We start from the raw sequence: 23,033 nt of genomic DNA, 5'->3' as shown, positions 1-23,033 counted from the left end.
GTTTTGTTTTTGTTTCTGTTTTGTTTTGTTTCTTTGGCCCCCTCTAACTCCAAGTCTGGGTTAAGGAAATGGTTTTGGAAACTCATTCATGTCAATGCCAGATGATTGATAGATGCATAGAGCCTTACACTATAGAAATGAAATGTAGAACTTCAGACATTAGAGCTGAGTAAGGTAAGTATGTTGGTGGATCCTCTCCTGTGTTCCTGAAATCACTTGATAGAGGCAGTTTGTTATTTTGCCTTCTCACTAAGCAGTTTTGGAAAGTTTGGAAAACTTTCAAGAGGAGCCATGATTGTGAGTAGTCACACATACACAAATGACTGTGTGTTGCAGAATAGACATCTCATCTATTTGGTTTGTAAGACAGAGGACTTAGGGATCAAAAGAGAATTTACTCTCATGGAACAGACCTTGTTCAAGTTGGCAGGAGTCTTAATATATTGGCCTCATTTTATAGGCAGGGAGGCTGAGGTCCAGGGAAGTGAAATGACATGTGTGCTAAGTCACATAGATAACTAGTAAGAATCTGTAATGTGGAAATCAGATATAGTAGCCTCTGCGTTACTCGGCTAAAATAATTATCATGGGCTTACTAATAACCCAGAGCAAGTAAGGAGCATGCTAAATACCTTCTTGTCTCATAATTATGGCAAGAGCTCTGCAGTACAAATGCAAGCTGAAGTCCTCTGAGCCAGTTCTTTGTGGGAAGAGGCAGAGTATAAATAAATAAGCAAGTAAGCAAGTAACCTCCAACTTACAATGCTAATAATGAAGAGTTTTAATTTTTTTTAAATGAGTGCATCCCTAGGGGTATATATGTATATTACCTTATATTGCATACTGACTGGAAAATGATCCACAGTCCCTCAGAAGACCCATTCCCTTGATTAGTGGTAAGTTGGGTTAGTTAATTAAGGTTACTTTAATACTAATTAGTCAACGCTTTAATTACGCTTTCAGGGCAGGAACATAGGAATGCCATAGTTCTTAGTGACCCAGTTAACCAAAGTGATAGGATTTCTTATCTTCCCCCTAACAGTGATTTGTGATAAAGAACCCAGGGAGTAGAGCTGATCCTAATGGGATTATAGGAACATTCTTTTTTTTTTCTTTTTTTTCTTTTCTTTTATTTTATTATATTATGTTAATCACCATACAGTACATCCCCAGATTCCGATGTAAAGTTTGATGCCTCATTAGTTGCGTATAACACCCAGTGCACCATGCAATACGTACCCTCCTTACTACCCATCACCAGTCTATCCCATTCCCCCACCCCCTCCCCTCTGAAGTCTTCAGTTTGTTTCTCATAGTCCATAGTCTCTCATGTTTCATTCCCCCTTCTGATTACCCCCCTTTTCTTTATCCCTTTCTTCCCCTACCGATCATCCTAGTTCTTATGTTCCATAGATGAGAGAAACCATATGATAATTGTCTTTCTCTGCTTGACTTATTTCACTTAGCATTATCTCCTCCAGTGCCGTCCATGTTGCAGCAAATGTTGAGAATTCGTTCTTTCTGATAGCTGAGTAATATTCCATTGTATATATGGACCACAGCTTCTTAATCCAGTCATCTGTTGAAGGGCATCTCGGCTCCTTCCATGATTTGGCTATTGTGGACAATGCAGCTATGAACATTGGGGTGCATATGGCCCTTCTCTTTACTACGTCTGTATCTTTGGGGTAAACACCCAGTAGTGCAATGGCTGGGTCATAGGGTAGTTCAATTTTTAACTTTTTAAGGGACCTCCACACTGTTTTCCAGAGTGGCTGTACCAACTTGCATTCCCACCAACAATGTAGGAGGGATCCCCTTTCTCCACATCCTCTCCAACAATTGTTGTTTCTTGCCTTGTCTATCTTTGCCATTCTAACTGGCGTAAGGTGGTATCTCAGTGTGGTTTTGATTTGAATTTCCCTGATGGCTAATGATTTTGAACATTTTTTCATGTGTCTGTTAGCCATTTGTATGTCTTCATTGGAAAAGTGTCTGTTCATATCTTCTGCCCATTTTATGATTTGTTTATTTGTTTCTCGTGTATTGAGTTTGAGAAGTTCTTTGTAGATCTTGGATACCAGTCCTTTATCTGTGGTGTCCTTTGCAAATATATTCTCCCATTCCGTGGGCTGTCTCTTAGTTTTTTTGACTGTTTCCTTGGCTGTGCAGAAGCTCTTTATCCTGATAAAGTCCCATAAGTTCATTTTATCTTTTATTTCTCTTGCCTTTGGAGATGTGTCGTGAAAAAGGTTGCTCTGGCCGATGTCATAGAAGTTGTTGCCTATGTTCTCCTCTAGAATTTTGATGGATTCCTGTCTCACATTGAGGTCTTTCATCCATTTGGAGTTTATTTTTGTGTATGGTGTGAGAGAGTGGTCAAGTTTCATTCTTTTGCATGTAGCTGTCCAATTTTCCCAGCACCATTTATTGAAGAGACTGTCTTTTTTCCACCGGATGTTTTTTCCTGCTTTATCAAAGATTAGTTGCCCAAAGAGCCGAGGGTCCATTTCTGGGTTCTCTATTCTGTTCCATTGGTCGATGTGTCTGTTTTTGTGCCAGTACCATGCTGTCTTTGTGATCACAGCTTTGTAGTACAGCTCGAAATCCGGCATTGTGATGCCCCCAGCTTTGTTTTTCCTTTTCAACAGTTCCTTGGAGATTCGGGGCCTTTTCTGGTTCCATACAAATTTAAGGACTATTTGTTCCAGTTCTTTGAAAAATGTCCTCGGTATTTTGATCGGGATAGCATTGAAAGTGTAGATTGCTCTGGGTAGTATGGACATTTTAACTATGTTAATTCTTCCAATCCATGAGCATGGAATATTTTTCCATCTTTTTATGTCTTCCTCAATATCTTTCAAAAGTGATCTATAGTTTCTAGGATATAGGTCCTTTACGTCTCTGGTTAAGTTAATTCCAAGGTAACGTATGGTTTTTGGTGTTATTGTAAATGGGATGGATTCCCTAATTTCTCTTTCTTCAGTCTCGTTATTCGTGTATAGAAATGCAACTGATTTCTGGGCATTGATTTTGTATCCTGCCACCTTACTGAATTGTTCTATAACTTCTAATAGTTTGGGAGTGGATTCCTTTGGGTTTTCCATATAGAGTATCATGTCATCTGCAAAGAGAGACAGTTTGACTTCTTCTTTGCCGATTTGGATACCTTTGATCCCTTTTTGTCTTCTGATTGCTGTTGCAAGGACTTCTAGTACTATGTTGAATAATAGTGGCGAGAGTGGGCATCCTTGTCGTGTTCCTGATCTTAAGGGAAAGGCTTCCAGCTTTTCCCCATTGAGAATAATGCTTGCAGTAGGCTTTTCATAGATGGCTTTTATGAGATTGAGAAATGTACCCTCTATTCCTACACTCTGAAGGGTTTTAATCAGGAAAGGATGCTGTATTTTGTCAAATGCTTTTTCTGCATCAATTGAGAGGATCATATGGTTCCTGAGTCTTTTCTTGTTGATATGATGTATCACATTGATTGATTTGCGAGTGTTGAACCATGCTTGCATCCCAGGTATGAATCCCACTTGGTCATGATGGATAACCCCCTCAAAAAGGAGAATTACAGACCGATTTCTCTAATGAATATGGATGCCAAAATCCTCAACAAGATCCTTGCTAATAGAATCCAACAGTACATTATAGGAACATTCTTAAACCAGAGTCAACCAGAGAACAGCAGTGGACCTAAGATAAAAAAGTATCCTCTATAGCTTCTGGAATAGCCCTGCAGTGAGAAAGGCGAAGGGGCTGAGGCGTGACTGACTTTGTCATGGAAAGTTCCAAAGAAATTGCCCCACCAGATAGGTAGGTAAATGGATCACAGAATCTAAGAAATAAGTGAGGGCCTCAAGTTACAGGAGGAGTGTCCTGTCATGACAAATAAATAGAAAAGTAAGCGGGAAAAGCCTTTTCCCAGTCATGGCAATGTGTTTCACTTACTAAATGTCCTCTGTATGCCTGGCTGTTAGTCTAAGTCTACAGGAAGTTATTATAGTCTGGTGGGACAGACAGGGTTGCAGACAGATAAAATATGCGGCAACATAGTACATGTCCTATCTGCAAATCTGTTTGTCCCACCGCATTGCATGCAGGCTGGAATGCATCCTGTTTTTCACCAAATTCAGTATAAAAATGGGCTTAGATTCTTGCTAGCACCAGCATTTAGTATCTGAAGGCCCTCTTTGTTTCCAGGGTAGTGTAGTGAGAGCAAGGCCATTCTAACTTGCCTAGGCTTAGCAGAATTTCTGACTTGGGTGGTACTCTTTAGGAGTTGGAACAGGAAATTTGCCAATTCGAGCCTGACTCAAAGGACTAAATTTGGAGAATGCTGTTGGATTTGTAGTGTTTGTAGTTTTAATAGATTATATCCTTTGTCAGTATTTATAAAATACTTTGCAATCCCCATTCAGTAAAGCCGTTTCTCTCTACCATAAACATGGCAGTAGGATAATTTATGAATTTTCCTCCCTATATATCAAGGCTTTGTAATTCCCTGTCAGAGTTTCTTTTGTATTGTGGACACAGGAAAAGTTTCTTTGTTTTTAAAATGTTCAACCTAAATGAGACTTTGCTGGATCTTCCCTGGAGGGGTCAGTAATACAGATGGAGTTAAGAGTGGGTCTTAAAAGTAGAAGCACTCTTAGGATACCTGGGTGGCTCAGTAGGTAAAGTGTCTGCCTTTGGCTCAGGTCATGATCTCCGGGTCCTGGGATTGAGTCCCATGGCAGGCTCCCTTGCCCTCTGCTGCTCTCCCCCTGCTTGTGCACGTGCGCTCTCTAAAATAAATAAATAAAATCTTTAAAAAAAAAAAACAAGTAGAGGCACCATTCTGGAGTAGGGAAGGGCACAGGGAGAGGTCAGGTCCNAACTTTGCACTTTTGAGAACTGTATACAGTACCTGCCTATGGTGGTGGTAGAAAACTGAGAAGAATCACTCCCGGGTGCATCCAGGAACGTGGATGCTTTGTGCTTGACAGAGATGTATTGGCGCCCCAACTCTCGAGAGATTCTTCTCTCTTAAACAATAAGCAAATGGGCAGCGAACCTCCTGAGCAGGAAACCAGAAGGTCCTCACAGAGAGTCTGGCCACACAGAATCCCCGAGTCTTTTGCATAGCAGCCTCAGTGATAAGGAAGATCGAATTTTTTGCCAGTGGGAACTCAAAGTATAAAATTTGTTTTAGAAAATTATGAGCAAATGTGACCTGACTACTGTGCTGTGGCTTACACATTCTCAAACCTAAGCACATCTGTGTTCTGTATTAAGCAAGTTCAATTTTTGGTCTTGAATCAGAGACATATTCTCAGCAGACTCATTTTTGGGTGCTTGGCACTCTTGACACCTTAGTGTATAAAGCTCCCCTCCATTATTACCTCCTTTATAATCTGGATATCTGGCCCTGGAGATGTCTAGACCAGTATTAGATATAACATGGAGACATTTCATACATCTTTTGAACATTCACAAATTCATCTCTACTGGCTACTATTTTCCAGTACAATTCACAGCTTCATCTAGTTAGTACTCAACCTCAGAAGCAGCAGTCTGTTATTACTAGAAGAAAAGCAGGATGCTTTGGACTTCCTGAGAGATCTGTTTCTGTATAGGTTTGATATCATGTATTTTTGCTTTATATGGACAATTTAAAAGATTTTCAAGAGTAATTGAAATTTTGCCCTTATTTGACTCTAGAAACTAGTCCTTTAGGAAGACACTTTGCCATTTTATATATATATATCTTTCTCAAATGACATAAATATTGTTCATTAAATTAGAAAACATGAATTTTTCCAGCTCTACCCAGATATTACTATAATCACAAAAGAAGATGGCACAGGAGTTCAAAGACCAAAGGAAGTTATGCATCTTCAAGGAAAGGCATGTATGATATTTAGAAGCTATTAAAATGATAGGTTAGGGAAGCAAAAGAAAGGAAAAAGAATATCAATGGAGATTTGACAAGTGTTTTTCTGGCTTCAGACCTCTGTCCTTTTGGCTTGGTGCCTCCTGCAGCTCATTCCATTCTTGAGGAACACTCCCTTATTAAGAAGAATGTTATTATTTCCTAACAAATAACACTTCCATATAAGATTGTGGGACCTCAATTTGTTTCCTCAAAGCTCTCCTGCTGTTTTCCAGAACTGCTCCCACTATTTTAAACACCCACAGTTTTCTGATGTCTCCTCAATTTAATTCTGTAACCATGACCTTTCTCCTGACCTCTAGAATTTTTATCCAACTGCCTGCCTGACAAATCCACTAGATTTTTAATAGGGCATGAAATTAATAGCCCATTGCTCCCCTGACCCCAACACACACCTGTTCTTAGTTCTCCCCTTTTCAACAGCTATTTCTGTAAGGGTTGTTCTAGCCAGAAACCATGTAGTGTTTTCTAATTCTGCTCTCTTCTTTACCCTAATATCCCATATGTCAGCAAATCCTGTCCATTATACCTGCAAAAATACATTCCAAGTCAGCCACATTTTCCCTCTTTCCACTGCTACTTTCTTTGTCTGAACACCCACTAGTACTTGCCTGAAATACTGCAATAGCCTCTAAACTGGCCTCTCTGCTGCCCCTTCCCTCCACCTTCCACTCTCTGCAGAGCAGCTATGGTGAAGCTTTAAAAACAAAATTCAGATCATATCAATTCCTAGCTAAAACCTCCAATAGCTTCCCATTACACACAGAATATAGTCCAAACTGCTGAGCAGGTTCTAAAACTTCCTACATGACTCAATGACTGTTTATCTCCACAAATCATCTCCTACCACTCTCACTGCTCACTGTGGTTTCACAATGACCTTCTTTCAGGTCTTTGCAATGCCAAGCTTATTACTCTCTTAAGTCCTCTGCACCAGCTATTCACTGTACTTGGAATGTTCTTCTCCCAGGATCTTACATGGCTGATTCTTTTATGTTTCTCAGGTCTCAGTGCAAGTGACACCTCCTCAACAAGACCTAACCTTATCCCCAACTTTATCACATCAGCTTATTTTGGTTTTTCATTGCACTTATTGATAACTGCAATGGCCTTTTCCTTTCATAGTGGACTTGTTTATTACCTGTGCCTGTCTCGTTCTCTTCCATGTCCTCAGCATCTGGTACCATGAATGCACACAGTAGACTCTCATGAATAAGGGTTAAATTAATGCATGAAAGTCTCTACGGTGTATCTTATTTGGGTTCATCAATATATTTTTTAAAACTATCTTGTGGCAATCACCACATTTCTCTTGCTTCAGTCCCCCTCAGGGACACCCTTGGCTGAAAACTCTTCTTGTCCTACAGCTACACGGGATGGGTTTTTGCAGCCCATCTCTTCTCTCCCTCTACCCCGTACCCCTTACCACAGGGAGGCAGGCAATGGACACTTCTAGCATTCCCATTTTCAAAGCTGCTTCTAGCTTTCTAGAGTTAGGTCAACAAATCCATATAGGTCATGGAGCTATTTCCATACAACCCTAAGGAAAACTCCTTTTGTTTTTCATGGCTATGATCAAACAATCTGTGAGTCATAATTTTAGTGGTCCATAGAACTATCAGTGAAAAAATTTTTGTATTTTTTGCAACCTTCATTCCCAAGGATTTAGACAGGACTTTAGGGTAGTGGTTGACTGGTAGGGAGCAGGGGTTTGAGAGGAGAATCTGAGAAACAGACCCAGTGCTGTGTGTACAGCATCACCTCCCACAAAACTGGATCTGGTTAGTATTCGGGTCTGACACTTACAAGGCACCTGGCTCCTCATGAAAAGGGGTTCCACAAAGCTTTTCCCTCCAAGCTGCCAGCTTTGCCTAGATATAGCTGGATCCCACTATAAAACAGCTTAAGCTCCAGCTGTGACCCCCAGTTCCATGCCAAAGTACTATTATAATCCTGACACAGGACTGATACACCATGCTTAAGGAGTTAGATGAGATTTCATGGGGAAGATGATACTTTGGCTTGTTTCAAAAGATAAGATGGAGAATTTGAGGTAGGGAACTTAAGAATTTAAGAGAGGGAAGTAAAGGCAGATGGAATGGCATATGCAAAGGCATAGAATGATATAATCAGGGACTTAAGGGAAATTTAGTAGGATGAGAATATAAGCAGAGGAGGTAGAATGGGATGAGATGGGACTGGTGAGGGAAGTTGGCATCAGATTGTGAAGGTCTTGTGGGCCAGTCTGAGGAACTTAGGTTTTAACACCTAGGTGATTATCACTGAATACATTTTTAAGCAGGGGACTGAAGTGATAAAAAAAAGGTTTGTTTCTTTATTTGTTTTTAATGAAATCAACTATAAGAAAGTGGAGTGGAAGAGACTTCTGGTAAAGAGATCAGAGAAAGGTTGGGCAGGGGTCATGCAAAAGAAGGTATAAGACTGGACTAAGAGGATGGTGGTGGGGAAAGAATAAGATTTAACCGGCATTTTAGAAATAGTATAGAGCTTACAATGGCTCTGAAGAATCATGAAAAATAGTTTCAAGGCCGATTACTCAAATTTGTTCTTGGGAAACTGAGGGAATTATGATGGCCTCAATCAAGATCAATCAATCCAAGAAGAAAAAGAACAGAGATGGAGAGAAGGAAAGATTTCTTGGGCTGAAATAATATGGCCCAGAAAAAAAATCTTATGTCACAGATACAGTATTTAAGGCTGGAGTTGTAGTCCTAGCAGGACTGGGAGATCTGCCACCTGTTGATATTGTGGTTGGAAGTGAGGGGTAATATGACAGATGTGGCATATTAACAGTTCGTACTAAGGATTTTGATCCATACTGAAAAGGTAAGTGATCCTCAAAGAGTCACTGATCCTTGTCTGACATTTACCCATTCTCTGCAGCTTCCATTAGCAATCTATTGGCATTCCCAGGCTGATACATCCAGACCTCTTTGCCTTTTCAGTCTCATTGCACAAACACTAAATCACTATCTGTATTCTGGGATGGAGAACCAATGTTTTGTTTTTTGATTTTTAAAATTTGTTGTGTTTGAAACAGAGAGGGGTTAGAATAAAGAACCAGGAGTCAAAGAGTTTTGGTTCTTGTCCTGGTTCCTCAAGTTAGGCAGATTTTCTTCCTCCTTTCCTTCTTCTCTTCCTTCCTCCTTTCCTTTTTTAAACTTTGGTTTCCTCATCTATAAAATGGGGATGGGTGGTGATGGTGGCGGTAATGTTTTGGCTGCCTTGCAGGAACAAAACGTAATGATCAAGAGGGATGGTGGTTATAAAGATTCAGTGAAACTCTCTTGGATTGTTATTTATGTAAAGCACAGTTGCAGTGAGTATTTATCCAATGGAATTATCTGGTGTGTTGTGCAGAATGCTTCATGATGCCTGGATATGATGAGCACATTTCCATCCCAGTCAATTTTGTGTGAAATAGAAGTCACTGACAGCAGAGACCCTGGAGCACATTGACCCAAGTACAAGCCCTAGGACAGCCACTTATTGGTGGTATGATCATGGACAAGTTATTGGAACTCTTTAAACCACCTTTATCTATTATTGATAAAGGGGAGATAGTCATGCTTCCTTCACAAAGTTGATTTGATGAAATGGATGATTCCAGATTTGAGGATATTGATTTACTCCACCACACCTGTGTATAAGAAGTGTTTTTAAAATGAAAATTAAATCTCTGAGTAACCACCAGGATGTTGAGGCAGTCATCATTCATATTTGTTCTTCTCTGCTTCTAGTCACAGATAAAGACTGCCTAAGAGTCTTAGTTGTATTTTGTGGCTGGAAAGAAGAAAAGTCTTAACTCCTCAACCCATTGTCATTGCTATTTGGATGCTCACTATCCAGGTCCATATGATTCACTCAAATATGAGAGGTTCTGTCATCTCTGTGTCAAGCTTGGGTGTGGGGGTTTTGCTAAGGCTGGGAGCTTAGGCTTTCATTGCTCCTAGGTATAGGATAAACCATTCCCTTTTGAGGTCCTGAGAGAGAACTCTTAAGTCTATAATACATTTTCTGAGAAAGCTGAAACAGTTGGGTATGGATCTTTACTATTTGCAAAATCAGCTGAAACGTCCATACCCTTCCCAGACTTGGGGGATTCCCCCTTATTGGGTTCACAATTTGTAACCTCTATCCACTCAACCTTGGGCATTTGTCACATAATCTTCCCTCAGAGGGTCTTTTACAAACAATGCTGCTATTTCTTTCCTGAGTGTATGGTAAAGGGGGTATTTATTTCAGTTAATGCTGCCCTACCAAATCCTTGTTGTATGCATACAAATCACTTATCATACTGCTTGGCACAGGATAAGTGCTTCATTAATGACAGTTATGATAGATATCTTCTGTCTCTCCTGAGCCACACTTTAGACTCCTTGTACTCTACAGTGCTGCTCTGTGTCCCAGGAGGCTGACACATAGCACAAGTCATTGGTTCCCATACTCTCTGGCTTCTGGGTAGGTTCTGCCAATAGAAGAGACTGCAGAGGGAGGAGAGAGTTAGATTGATGTATTTATTCCCCTGCTACCCCCAGCAGGATTACAGTGAACTGGCTGCCTTGCTCTCTGGAAGGCCACAGCTCCTGCCAGGTGGCCCATGCTTCATAGCCCTTTCTCTCGTGCCCTTGCCTCTTTGTGCCTCAGCCATGGTAACAGCTTCAGAGTACTGCCCCGTCCCTTGATGCTTTTCCTCAACCATACCTTCTCCTTTGGTAAATAGCAACCACCCTCATTCTTCCTAATAGCATTCTGATTTTATTCAAGCACTGGGTTCTCAAGTTCTTCATGAGTCAGTTCCCAAACCTAGAGGGATGAATGCTGAGGTTGGTCAAAATTTCATTCTTACGTTAGCAAAAGACACGGACATATAAGGATGCCCTGGCCAATGATATAGAAGAGGAAGTCCTTTGGAAGCACCATGAAAAGTTTTTCTTGCCCTGAAACAGGAATGTCTAATAGAAGCTTGTGTTTTCATTTTTGAATCTTGTTGTATAAGGATGTGATACTTGGAGCCATTGAAGCCATTTAGTGACATGAGCAAAATCCAAGAGAATCATAGAGAAACCTGAGACTGTGGATTTGGGAATTAAGTCTAGAACAGTTTACTGCCAAACTTTTGCTTTGTGATATAATTAATTTTCAGTGATATAATAACTTCATTTGGGGTTTTATGTTATTTGTAGCCAGAAAATCCAACTGATTGGCTCCAGTCACAATTCACACTTGCTTACTTTTAGTGCAGAGTATTGCTCATAGAAAAACAATTTTCCAAATGTTAAGTAGCTGCTCTTTCTTCCTATTTTGCTATGTATTTTAAAGTTAAGAACAAAAAACAATAAAAGAACACTTAAATCTGTTTAGGTAAAGCAGTATACATTTCTGTCTCATCTTGGAATGGCACACTTTTGAAATGAATGGGATAGAAAGTGGGAAAATCTACAATTTCAACATACATCAAGAACTAACAACAAAATAACATCTATAAGACTGAAGAAAAAAATGTCATCATGCTTTTAAATTTTATTGTGGAAATTATGGAGTCTGAAAAGAAAAGCTGTTTGCTTATAGGTTAAATGAAGAATGGACAACTTTGAAGACTTGGGGAACACTTAGTAAAAGTCCTTTCACCAACAACTAATTTATAATTTTCCAAGTGCTTGGGAAAGTGGCTAGCCTATTGTTAGCAGACATAATTATTTGTTTAACACATTTGCTGCATGAAAAGAGAGGTAGAAGCTAGGATTAATAAGTGTTCATTCTCGGATACAGGTAAGAGGTAAGGGAGTCATACAGTGGTATTTTCCTGCAAAGACCCTATTTCTAATATGGATTGATTCATTCAGTTCACCTCAGTGATTCAAGTATCACAGAGTGTAAAGACCACACGTCACATGATTCAGCCCATGGTTTATTGCCAGAAACTCTATCAGCTGCCCAGAAATAACTACAGTTTTGTAAATCCCCTCACCTTGTTTATGATTTCCTTCTTTCCAGTGCATTTTCCCTATGGAGAGAAAAAGCAAGGGACAGAGAACTGGGCACAGGGAAATTGTGCTATAGACATTTAAGTCCTATCTGCTTTCTGTTTCTTTTCTCCACACCCCTTTTTTCAATTTTAGGTGCCAATTCAGGTACTGTTATCCCACAAATCTAGGCTGGGGTGGGGAACTGGGTAGGGACAGATGTTGGGTCTAAGAAATAGCCACATCTTCTTTTATACCTCTGATATAAGATACTTATTGATACAAAAACAAAATACTACACATATTATCAAATTTTTCTGTGTAAATCCAAAAAGACATTATTATTGACTTGGTTCTATATCAAGTCAGGCAAGTTATCCACAAATAGGCTGAAGATAATAAACTCTTTGGGGCATCCGTATACTGTACAACAATCACGCCATTCCCTCTAGCCACGGAGGAATTCATTTACCTCATATAGGTGAGCCTTTCTCTTCCCCAGAGAGCATTTTGTTCATCTTAGCTCAATACAAGATCAGACCCATTGTCAGCAGTAACAATTTGTACCATGCTTTTTTCTATTGGGCTCAAACTTAAAGCATCTCTGAGTGGAAAATAAATGGCAATAGCTGTATCTCAATTTTTACAAGGGGGCAGGGGGAGAGGAAAAGAGAGGGAGAAGCTTAGAAAGATTAAGACCTTCACCTGAAGTCATAGGTGCATCCATTCAGTGATAACACAAGAAACTGAAGCCAGGCCTTGGAAAAATGAGTGCACTGATTTCCCAAAATCTTCTGTTTTCTTATTTGTTGCAGGTAAATGACAATCCTTGCCTCACTATAACTCATACAAAGACAGTGAAGAGCCCCTTGGCATTTGGAAAGAATTTTATTTTTGCTGAATTTGGAGACTGGCCTTGGCTGGCTCTCTATTAATGTTACAGAAAAAGTCAAAGAACATTATTTTTCTATTAAAGCAAAGGTTTCTACATTAACTCTGAACTTTAGGACACCACATAGAGCTGAAGATAGAAGTTGGAGCGACGGTGACACAGAAATGAATTGAAATTGCCACTGACAATAAAGCGGGAAGCGGTGTAGGCAGTAAAGTCTTGTCCCTGAAATTTTTACAGCATTGCCAATGCTGGAGGGGACAGTAATTTAAGACAGTTATGGACCTAAAAAAAAAAAAAAAGCAAAAAGAAAGCAATAATGTTGAAGTCAGACCCAGTCTGTATGGGATGTTATTATTTGGTTTAAAACTGTACAGGATGCATTTATGACTTTGGTAAAAGAGGAAGGCTGGCCTTGATGCAGTGAAAATTTGAAATGGGATTGGAGGTCCTTGTTCTTAGATTGCTGCTAAAGACAGGGGAGCCATATTAAAAGAATGTCCTGGCACTAAACAGACATATGTGTATGCAATTCCATCCACTCAGGGTTTAAAACCAGCAGACACTCGCATTTTAGGGATATGTTTGAAAAGCTCTAATAAGCCAGAAGTGGCTTATTAGAGAGCATACATGCATATGTTCCTGGCCTCACTGAGGGATGTATCCTATTCCACCAGGGAACACTATATTACACAGGAAGTTGGTTGTAGAATAAAGAATCAGGGTATCAAAACACCACATATGTATCCAGGTCCTAGCTCTCTCCCTTACTATCTGTGTTATCCTGGGCAAGTTATAGTCCTGCAATTTTCAATTGTGCCATCTATAATAGGGGATTATAATTATATTTGGTTTATAACGTTGGGAAAATAAAAGAAAGAGAGGTTGCAGTATATATCAAGCACTACATAAATGCTAAAAATTGCTCCCACTAGATTGGACTCATTTAAGAAAGAGAATGTAGGTTTTCCCCCTTCTAAATATAATTGGCTATTTTTATATAGGCATTTGATATCAGTTACTATCAGGGACTTAGACAAAATTGCAAAGGAGGAAAAATTTGAATCTTCCTAATTTCCATGTGAATACCTTGTCTACTCAGTTCTTCTTTCCCATGTTCTCCAGAGAGCCAGTCAAAATAGGAGGATTGAGAGGATGGTAAAGTGAGTGGGGCAAGGATAATGACATGTAGGCTCAGTGTCTCGGGTGTGCAAAAATTCAGGAACTATGATAGAGTTTGAGATTTGAAAAAATAATTTTGGCTCTAACTTCAGCTCAGTCCAATTTATATAGAGTTACTATATTATGCATTTATTGTGTTCTGTGGGCATATTTTAGTATTTTTGATATTATGTCTATGATGTGCCTAGAATCTCAGAAGATCTTAAAAGGGCCTGATGGCGATGGTAAGGAAAGACTTGTTCACTATAATGAAATCAGCATTTGGAAGCTGAGTTAGCAAAGAGAATGGGAGAAAATGTTCAGCTGGATCAATAATCCCTGATGGTGTGTGTGTGTGTGTGTGTGTGTGTGTGTGTGTGTGTGTGTGTGGTGAGGGATAAAGTGAGCAGGCATCACTCAGCAATAACTAGGGGACATTTAAAAAATTCACATAATTCTGTCTTTTATTATAGAACATAAGATGTAGTAAGTGACATTTTAAGCTGTGACAATTTTTGCTCGTCAGTGTATCCTCAGTTCCAGCAGAGGTACTAGCACATATTAGGCACTCAATAAATAATGGGTGAATAAAGAAATGAGTGGTCTAAGTCAGGGAGTGCCTTGTGGTGCCAGAGCAGGCAGGAGGAGAATGGTGTCAGGGTGTCTTAAAGCAGGAGTATGCAGTGACTGGCTTTGAAGTCACCCTGATTGAGGTGAGGCAGCAGGAGAAATTGAGTTTTTGAAGGAGTCCCTAAATAATAACAATAATATCACCAAAGGTGATATTATAAATTTATTGCTTGCCAGGTGTTACAGAAGAATATTTCACCACATTCATTATTACATTTCATTGTCATATTAGCTCTGTAATGCAGGCACTATTACCATAGCCATCTTATGGACAAAAACTTAAAGAAGGCAAGTTAGTTGCCGAAGGTCATGGCGTGTGACAGAACTGAGACTTAAGCTCAGGTTGGCGAGACTTCAGAACTGAGAGCGCTTAACACCTACAAAGCAGGAACCCTCAAGGGATTCAGCAAGAGGAAAAGAGCCCCTGTTGGAGAGAGCTAGGATGGAATCCTGGTTATTAAGGCAGGAAACTGATCTGAAGGGCTGGTAACAGAAATCTATTTCCTTGAATAGGAAGTTAAAGTGGAGGCTAAGTTGTAGAAGCAAGAAAGGAGCTGGTCTCTTGAACTGGGACACAGGACCTAGGTCGTTCTAGCTTCCAAAGCTCAGACTGGTGGTGCTAGTTAGAGAACAGAGCCACAAGCTGTAGAGATAGAGGAACACTGGATCTCACAGTCAGCATGTGCATGCTCATTCACGCTATGAACATTCTCCACCATACCTGAATCTGACCTTTCCAAGTCTAGTCCCCTCTCTCTCCTTACAGAGAAGTCTTTCTCTAAACAGATCTAGATCATTGGTTCTCAGCCATATGTGCTCATTAGAAGCACCTGAGGAGCTCATGAAACGATCCATGTGTGGACTTTACCTCACACCAATAAAATCACTCCCTGGAGATGAAACCCTGATGTTACCATTTCTTGTAAGTTCCCCCAGTTGATTCTAATGTGCAGCCAAGGCTGAGAACCACTAATGTAGATTAATATTTCAGATTAAGTTAACCATTATTAATGTAAATTGGCTTATTGTCCTTAGGTGACATATATATATGTTATTTGTATATTTATTTATACTTCTAAATATTTTTGAATTATAGATAAATATATACATTTTAAAAGATTTTATTTATTTGAGAGAGAGACAGAATGAGAGAAAACGAGTGCAAAGCAGGTGGAGATGTAGAGGGAGAAGGAAAAGCAGGGAGCCCGACACAGGGTTCCATCCGAGGACCCTGGGATAATACCTGAGCCAAAGGCAGACGCTTAACTGACTGAGCCACCCAGGTGCCCCAATAAAGATATATTCATAATAGGAAATTTGTGAAGTATAAAAAATATAAGAAAATTAGGATAATCAATGATAACATTCATTCTAATAACATGTTATGAACTGAATTTTAATTCAATTTAACAGAAGGAAAACAAGTGAAACCCAAAGATTTGCTGAGCTGCAAATAAATGTTTCTTCAAAAGTAAAGATACTTATCATTCCTTGGCAATCTGATAGAAACCTGAAAGACTCAGTACAATAGCTAAAAGTGCTAGCTAAAAGCTTTTTGGAATCCATAAAAGAGTGTCTGAGAAAGTGACAGAATTTGCCAGAAATAAAATATGAAGAGAGATGAAAGACACGTTTATAGGCTAGTGTTAATTCTAAGGCTATAGTTAGGCCAGGGTTGGGTGATAATGGCATAACTTCTAATGAAGAAAATGTGCTAGATCTGTGCAAAATGAAGTCTTGGAACTAAGATCCCTAATAAAGAAAAGTACGTGAAAGCGCTTACCCTTGATGAAAAAGGTAAGCTAGGAAGGGGGAAAAAAAAACAGTAAGTTGTCTATGCTAGCCTGGGCTCAAGGTAGAAGAAAGTCCCTTCTGACAATTTGTATCACAGACCTAATGCATTGAACACAATTTATGTGCCTTCTCAAATTTGGTTGGCCTCTCACATCTCTGGAGACCTCAGCCTGCTCCATCATGGAGATCCTCAGCCGTGGCCTCTGTTGGATCAGCTGTTGTTGCCACTGTCTTATCTGTTAGCATCTGTAATGGATTCTTTGCTTTCCATGAAAGCTGCAGCAGTTCTGGAGACCAGGCCCAACTCAACTGCACTCAAGGAGACACTCTGGCTCCTCCAACCACTTATGGATTCAAATAAAGAACCATGCTGCATTGTTTGGGAAATTCAATTTAAAAAATGATCATAATTTGAGTATTGGTTTATAACACTCTGCCAACCGTAGTAGAGGCAAGAACAAATCTCTTAAAAGAAGAGACCATAACCCAAATCTTGTAAGATTCCCACAGATAAACCATGCAAGACATAAGTCCACAATTCAAACAATAACAAGCAATACACACACACACACACACAGAAATCATCATAGGAATTTTTTTGGTATAATTTTTGCATAATTCATTTTTTTCTCATGAGTCATGAGAAAAAGAATGGAAAAGAAAACCCAGCAGAGGCATCCTTCAAGAGCTCCACATAATGAGAATATCAAATGGTAAATATAAAATTTTGAGACCCCTCCACCTCCACCTCCACCCAAAGCAGATTCTACAGGAAGAATTCAAATGCAGTAGCTTATGTAATCGATGGTCCCAGGATATACCAGTAGGAAATTGGGAAAATTAGACAGAAAAGGGAAAAAAGTTAGTAGACAAAATGTTACTAAACCAGTTTCTATTTTGGGCAACTGGATCCCAGTGTCACTAGAAAGGATAGAACATACCTCAGTATTATTCCAAAAGAGAGGCAAGAAAGCTGATTTAGACACTGACTTCTCATCCATCATTGGATGAAGGAAGCTTCTGGGAACATTAACTCTCCCAGCCTTTGGATTTGCCATGTGTGTGGGCTGAGTGTGCTCCTGGGGTCAGGAAAAATTAATCAGGCAGAGAGCTGCAGGCATCTGGTAATAGACTTTGGCTTATAGAGGTGAATGTCAAAGGGTTATGAGCAGGAATATCAGAATTTGACTGCTCAGAATATTTAAAGAAATAAAGGCTGCAATAAAAATATTTTTATTTTTATTTTTTTAATTTTTTTTTAAAGATTTTTTATTTATTTAACAGAGATAGAGATAGCCAGCAAGAGAGGGAACACAAGCAGGGGGAGTGGGAGAGGAAGAAGCAGGCTCATAGCAGAGGAGCCTGACGTGGGGCTCAATCCCATAACGCCGGGATCATGCCCTGAGCTGAAGGCAGACGCTTAACGACTGTGCAACCCAGGCGCCCCAATAAAAATATTTTTAAAAAGCATGGTACTATTAGGAAAATAGATAACCAGCAGAATTTTAAAATAAGCTAAATAGAACTTTGAGGGGAAAAAAAACCAGATATCAAAGTCTGAGTAGATGAGTTAAATAAATTAGAGACAGCTAAAAAGAGATTTTGTGCAATCAAATAAGTATAAAAAAATTACACAAAATGCAATGCAAAGGTAGAAAATATGAAAGAGGTTAAGAAATACCAAGTTCAGAGTGAGAAGTTTTAAAATATATTTAAATGGAATCCAAAATAAATGAACAGAGAAAATGGAATAAAGGAAATATTCCAAAAGATAATGGTTGAGAATTTTCCAGAATTATTAAAAGATGTAAAACTGCAAAGTTGAGAATCCTCCCCAAATCTCACAGAGAAATGACAAGAAATCCACTGAACACACAATTAGGCTATTCCCAAAAATGCAGTACACTGGAGACAAACAGGAAGTGTTAAAAGTAATCGGAAAGAATAGAAAAACTAGAGTAGATTTTTCAAGAATGAAAAAGGGCAGATATATACTACTTTTAAAACGTCTGGAGAACTTGCTGTTGACCTAAATTAAATTTCCCGCTAAATTGTTATTCGAAAAAAGAATAAAATCAAGATGTTTTCTGACAAACGAAAATGAGATTTTACCACCAATGGAGTTTGTCATACCTCACCAAAGACATTTCCAAAAGACTTCAAGAAGATGGGGATAGACACCAGAATGATTTCTTAGATCAAAAGTCGAGGAACTAGTGCTTGCAGGGCGAATCTTGTCTGCTGCCTGAATTTGTAAGGACTGAAAGCTAAGAGTGTTGATTTTTTAATAGACTTTATATTTTAGAACAGTTTTAGGTTTACAGAAAAATTGAGCAATAGTACAAAGAGCTCCTATATATACTCTTTCTCACCTTCACTCTAGTTTCCTATTATTAACATTTTACATTAGTACGTTACATCTGTTAAGACCGATAAACCAAATTTGATATACTATGTACACACACACACATATAAAAGAACATGCACATAACCACCTGAGTGTGTATGTACACATACACATTAGTAGATGCACACATACACATTCATATTTGTGTGTGAATACCCATACGTATATAAATGCATACACACTTTATATTGGTAGGTCTTCTTGGAAAATTGACTCCTTTATCATTACATTATGTCCCTGTTTATGCTTACTATAGTAGTTTCTCTTGAGGGCAGGACTTTGTTATGAAGAACAGAATGCTCTGGGTATATTTCAAAATAGTTACTCTTCCCTTTTGCCTTTCCAAAACAGGAGGGGGGTTCTTCTTTTATCTGGGCTACCGGAAGTAGAACTCATGGAAGTGTAGGGGGCCTCCCTAAAACTGGTCTCCTAGGAGTTTTAACTCCTGAGCTACTCCACACTCAGTCTTCAGCAACTTATCAATTGCCATTTCTGTTCCCACCAGTTATTTGCTCCAGCTCTGGGTAAGCTGTACAGCATTGTACGAAGCCACTAACATATGGGATTTATTACAAAAGCTAGTTTTGCCCTACATAATACATATATAACTTTCTAGCCATTGGTAAAGGGAAAATAAATGTAAATAACCTGATCAATTCAAAAGCAAGCAGAAAGGAGAAAATACAAAGAAACAAAGAAAAGGCAGGATAAATATAAAACATAAAGTTGTAGAACCAACTGAAAATGTACTAGCAATCACAATAAATGTCAATAGAGTAAACATGCAAATCAAAATACAAATATTCTCAAGTTTGAATAAATGACAAAACACACCTTAAATAGTTATCACATAAAAGTGGAAACTTAAAGGATAAATATGTTAGGCAAACACTAAACAAAATAATTTGGTAATACATCTCTATAAATATGTAAATAGAGCTATGTAAGTTTATCTCTATTAGACAAAATTGACTTTAAAGTACAAAAATTTTGGGGGGGTGAAGAATATTCAATCTAATTAAACATTATAATATTTAATGATAGAAGGTCCAATTCTCACAGAAAGACTAAAAACTAAATTTATAAGCACCCAAAAGCATAGTCTTTCTATATGTGTATATATTTATATATGTACTATGTTTTTAATACATATATAGCAAAACTAACAGAATTGTAAAGTAAAATTATAAGTTAACATGCATAACAGGCAATTTTTAACTCATTCATAGTACCCGATAGAGAAAGCAGACAAAACACTAGTAAAGACATGGAGGATTTGAACAACAAAATCAGCAAGTCTGATGTAATGGGCACATATAGACGGCTCTCTATCCAACAATTAGAGAAAGCATACATGGAACTTTTATTAGAACTCACATTCTATACTATTAAGCAGCTATTAAAAAGAGTGAAAGAATTGTTGTTAAACAGGTGATTTTTTTGTTAAAATGTACCCCGTTTAGAAATCATTAAAAATGTTGATTTAAAAATTGATTTGGAAATTATAATAAAAGACATTTCCAAATAATCTTTGGGTCTAAATACAAAGAGCAGTGGACATTAGAAAATATTTAGGATGGAAAACTGATGAAAACATTACATTTTAAAATTTAGGGGATGTAGGTAGAGCTTTACTTAAAATTTTTTAACATCCTGTGATTTACAAAGTTTGAAAACTGATCATCTAAGTTTCCAAATTAAAGGAGTTATAAAAAGAATAACAGAATAAACTCAAAGTAAATTTAAATGAAAATAACAAGAGGAGAAATTAATTAAATAGAAAAAAAGGATAAAAGAGACAATCCACAAAGCCAAACAGTTTTTGAAAAGTCTAATAAAATAGAAAGCCCCTGGCAAGAAAAAGAGAAAGAGAGAGAGATAAAGAATCCATTAAAGAAAAATATTGGCAGTGAAAAGAGTAGTGTCATAACCCCAGAAACATGTTTTTTTAAAGAAGATATAATAAACAATTCTAGGTCATTAAATTTGAAAACTTAAGACAAATGTTCCATTTTCTAGAAATATATAACTAGCCAATAGTAATTCGAGAAGAAAGTAAAAACCTCACTAATCCTTAATTATTGAAGAAAATGAATTGATGTTTAACATCTAAGCCTCACTCTCCCCAGACCCATCAAACCCAGCTATGTAAGCCAGTGAAATAAAACAAAATTCCAATCAAAATCTCAAAAGGTTTTTCTTTCTTTTTTTGTTTTAACTCTACAGAACTTGACGATTATATAACGTATGGAAGTGCAAAGGGCTTAAATAGCCAAGATAATTTTGAACAAATACAATATAAGGAGACCTCCTTACCATATACAAATACTTATTACAAACTATAAATAATATAAAGCTATGAACAATAAAAGCACTGTGCATTGTTCTAAGAAAGATAAATAGACCAATGGAACTGAACAGAGAGTTGAAATAGATCAATGCACACATGGAAACCTGATATATGGCAGAGGCGGAACTGCCTACCAGTGAAGGATGGGCTATTGATTAGTGTTCAGATCTTTGGTTATCAATATGGAGAAAACAAAAACTGAGAAGCTCTTTCCCTAACCAACACTATTAAGTAATTCTGTGTGGATTAAAGATCTAATGTGATAGCAATAGTTTAAAATGTTTTGGAGGAAATTATAAAAGATTATATTTACAACTTCAGAATAAGGAAAGGTGTAAATTTTCGTCAATCATTTGTTTACTTGGTAATATGAACTGAAACATTAGGATTGCTTAATAATTTTTACTAATGTAATAATTTTGTTATTAGTTTTTTCCTGAACTGGTTTTTCTATGTTCTGTATACAAAGACTTGGTGGATCACATTTATTCTTCCCTTGAGTAAAATACTGTTGTTCAAAGAATCAATAACATTTCATAGCTCAAGCCAAGTAATTTTAAAACCGAATTTAAATAGGTGGAATTCTTCAAACCTCAGGTATTGTATTCTTTTCCTCTAAAACATGGGGAAAATGAGTTTGAAATGTGCATTCAACTAATAGGGGGAAAAGGGTTGTAGCATTTAGTTTTACCTTTTATTTTTTTTTATTTTTTTTTTTTTAAAGATTTTATTTATTTATTCGACAGAGAAAGAGACAGCCAGCGAGAGGGAACACAAGCAGGGGAGTGGGAGAGGAAGAAGCAGGCCCATAGCGGAGGAGCCTGATGTGGGGCTCGAACCCGTAACGCCGGGATCACGCCCTGAGTCGAAGGCAGGCGCTTAACCGCTCTGCCACCCAGGCACCCCTAGTTTTACCTTTTAAAAGAATAATAAAATTTGTGTTTAAAATGAGTGTTATTTTTAAGGGGCGCCTGGGTAGCGCAGTCGTTAAGCGTCTGCCTTCGGCTCAGGGCGTGATCCTGGCGTTCCGGGGATAGAGTCCCACATCGGGGTCCTCCGCTGGGAGCCTGCTTCTTCCTCTCCCACTCCCCTGCTGTGTTCCCTCTCTCGCTGGCTGTCTCTCTGTCATATAAATAAATAAAATCTTTAAAAAAAAATAAATAAAAAATAAAATGAGTGTATTTTTAAAAATAAAACTCATTGAAAAACTCATATAAATGATGAATTAAAATATACTTATATCAAATTCTAGATTTGGAATAAAATATTACAGAATATTTATAGCAATGTACATTACTCTTAATCCTCTTGATTTAGGATCTCATTTATAAATACAAAACTGAAGATTTTGCCAAAATACTTTTGCCAACAAAAACGTGGTGATTGTGTATTTTAGTGTAATTGTTAATGACAAAGTTGACTGTAGCATGATTGAAAAGTCAAACTGATTTTTATATAGTCTGTGGTTTTACAAACATGGGATTTTTTGTTCATTTGATTGCATACATGAGGCAGGTATAAATATTTGTGTATTTGAAGAGAGAAAATGAAGATAAAGGTATAATTCATAATTGTACTCTTTTCCCCTTTAAGTAACAAAGCAATTTCATTAATGTACTTATTTGGAGGTAGCTTTAAATATTCTACTAATTTGAAAATGCAAAAACTATCTTTTCATAGACTAATAAGATGCATCACCAATTTTCGTTAATATTTTTCTGTGGCTGTCTTAGGAACACTATTCCCTTAAAATACCTGCAGGATATTGGCTACATAAAGGAAGGCAAGCAACTTTAAGTGTTATTAATTCATCCAGGAATAGAGGCTGTTTGCAGCATGCAACAACAGTTTTTCTTTTTTGATTAACGTAGGTG

Source organism: Ailuropoda melanoleuca, chromosome 2 (genome assembly GCF_002007445.2).
Source record: "Ailuropoda melanoleuca isolate Jingjing chromosome 2, ASM200744v2, whole genome shotgun sequence".
NCBI classification, from domain to species: Eukaryota; Metazoa; Chordata; class Mammalia; order Carnivora; family Ursidae; genus Ailuropoda; species Ailuropoda melanoleuca.
Note: the sequence above shows the minus strand (reverse complement) of the source record.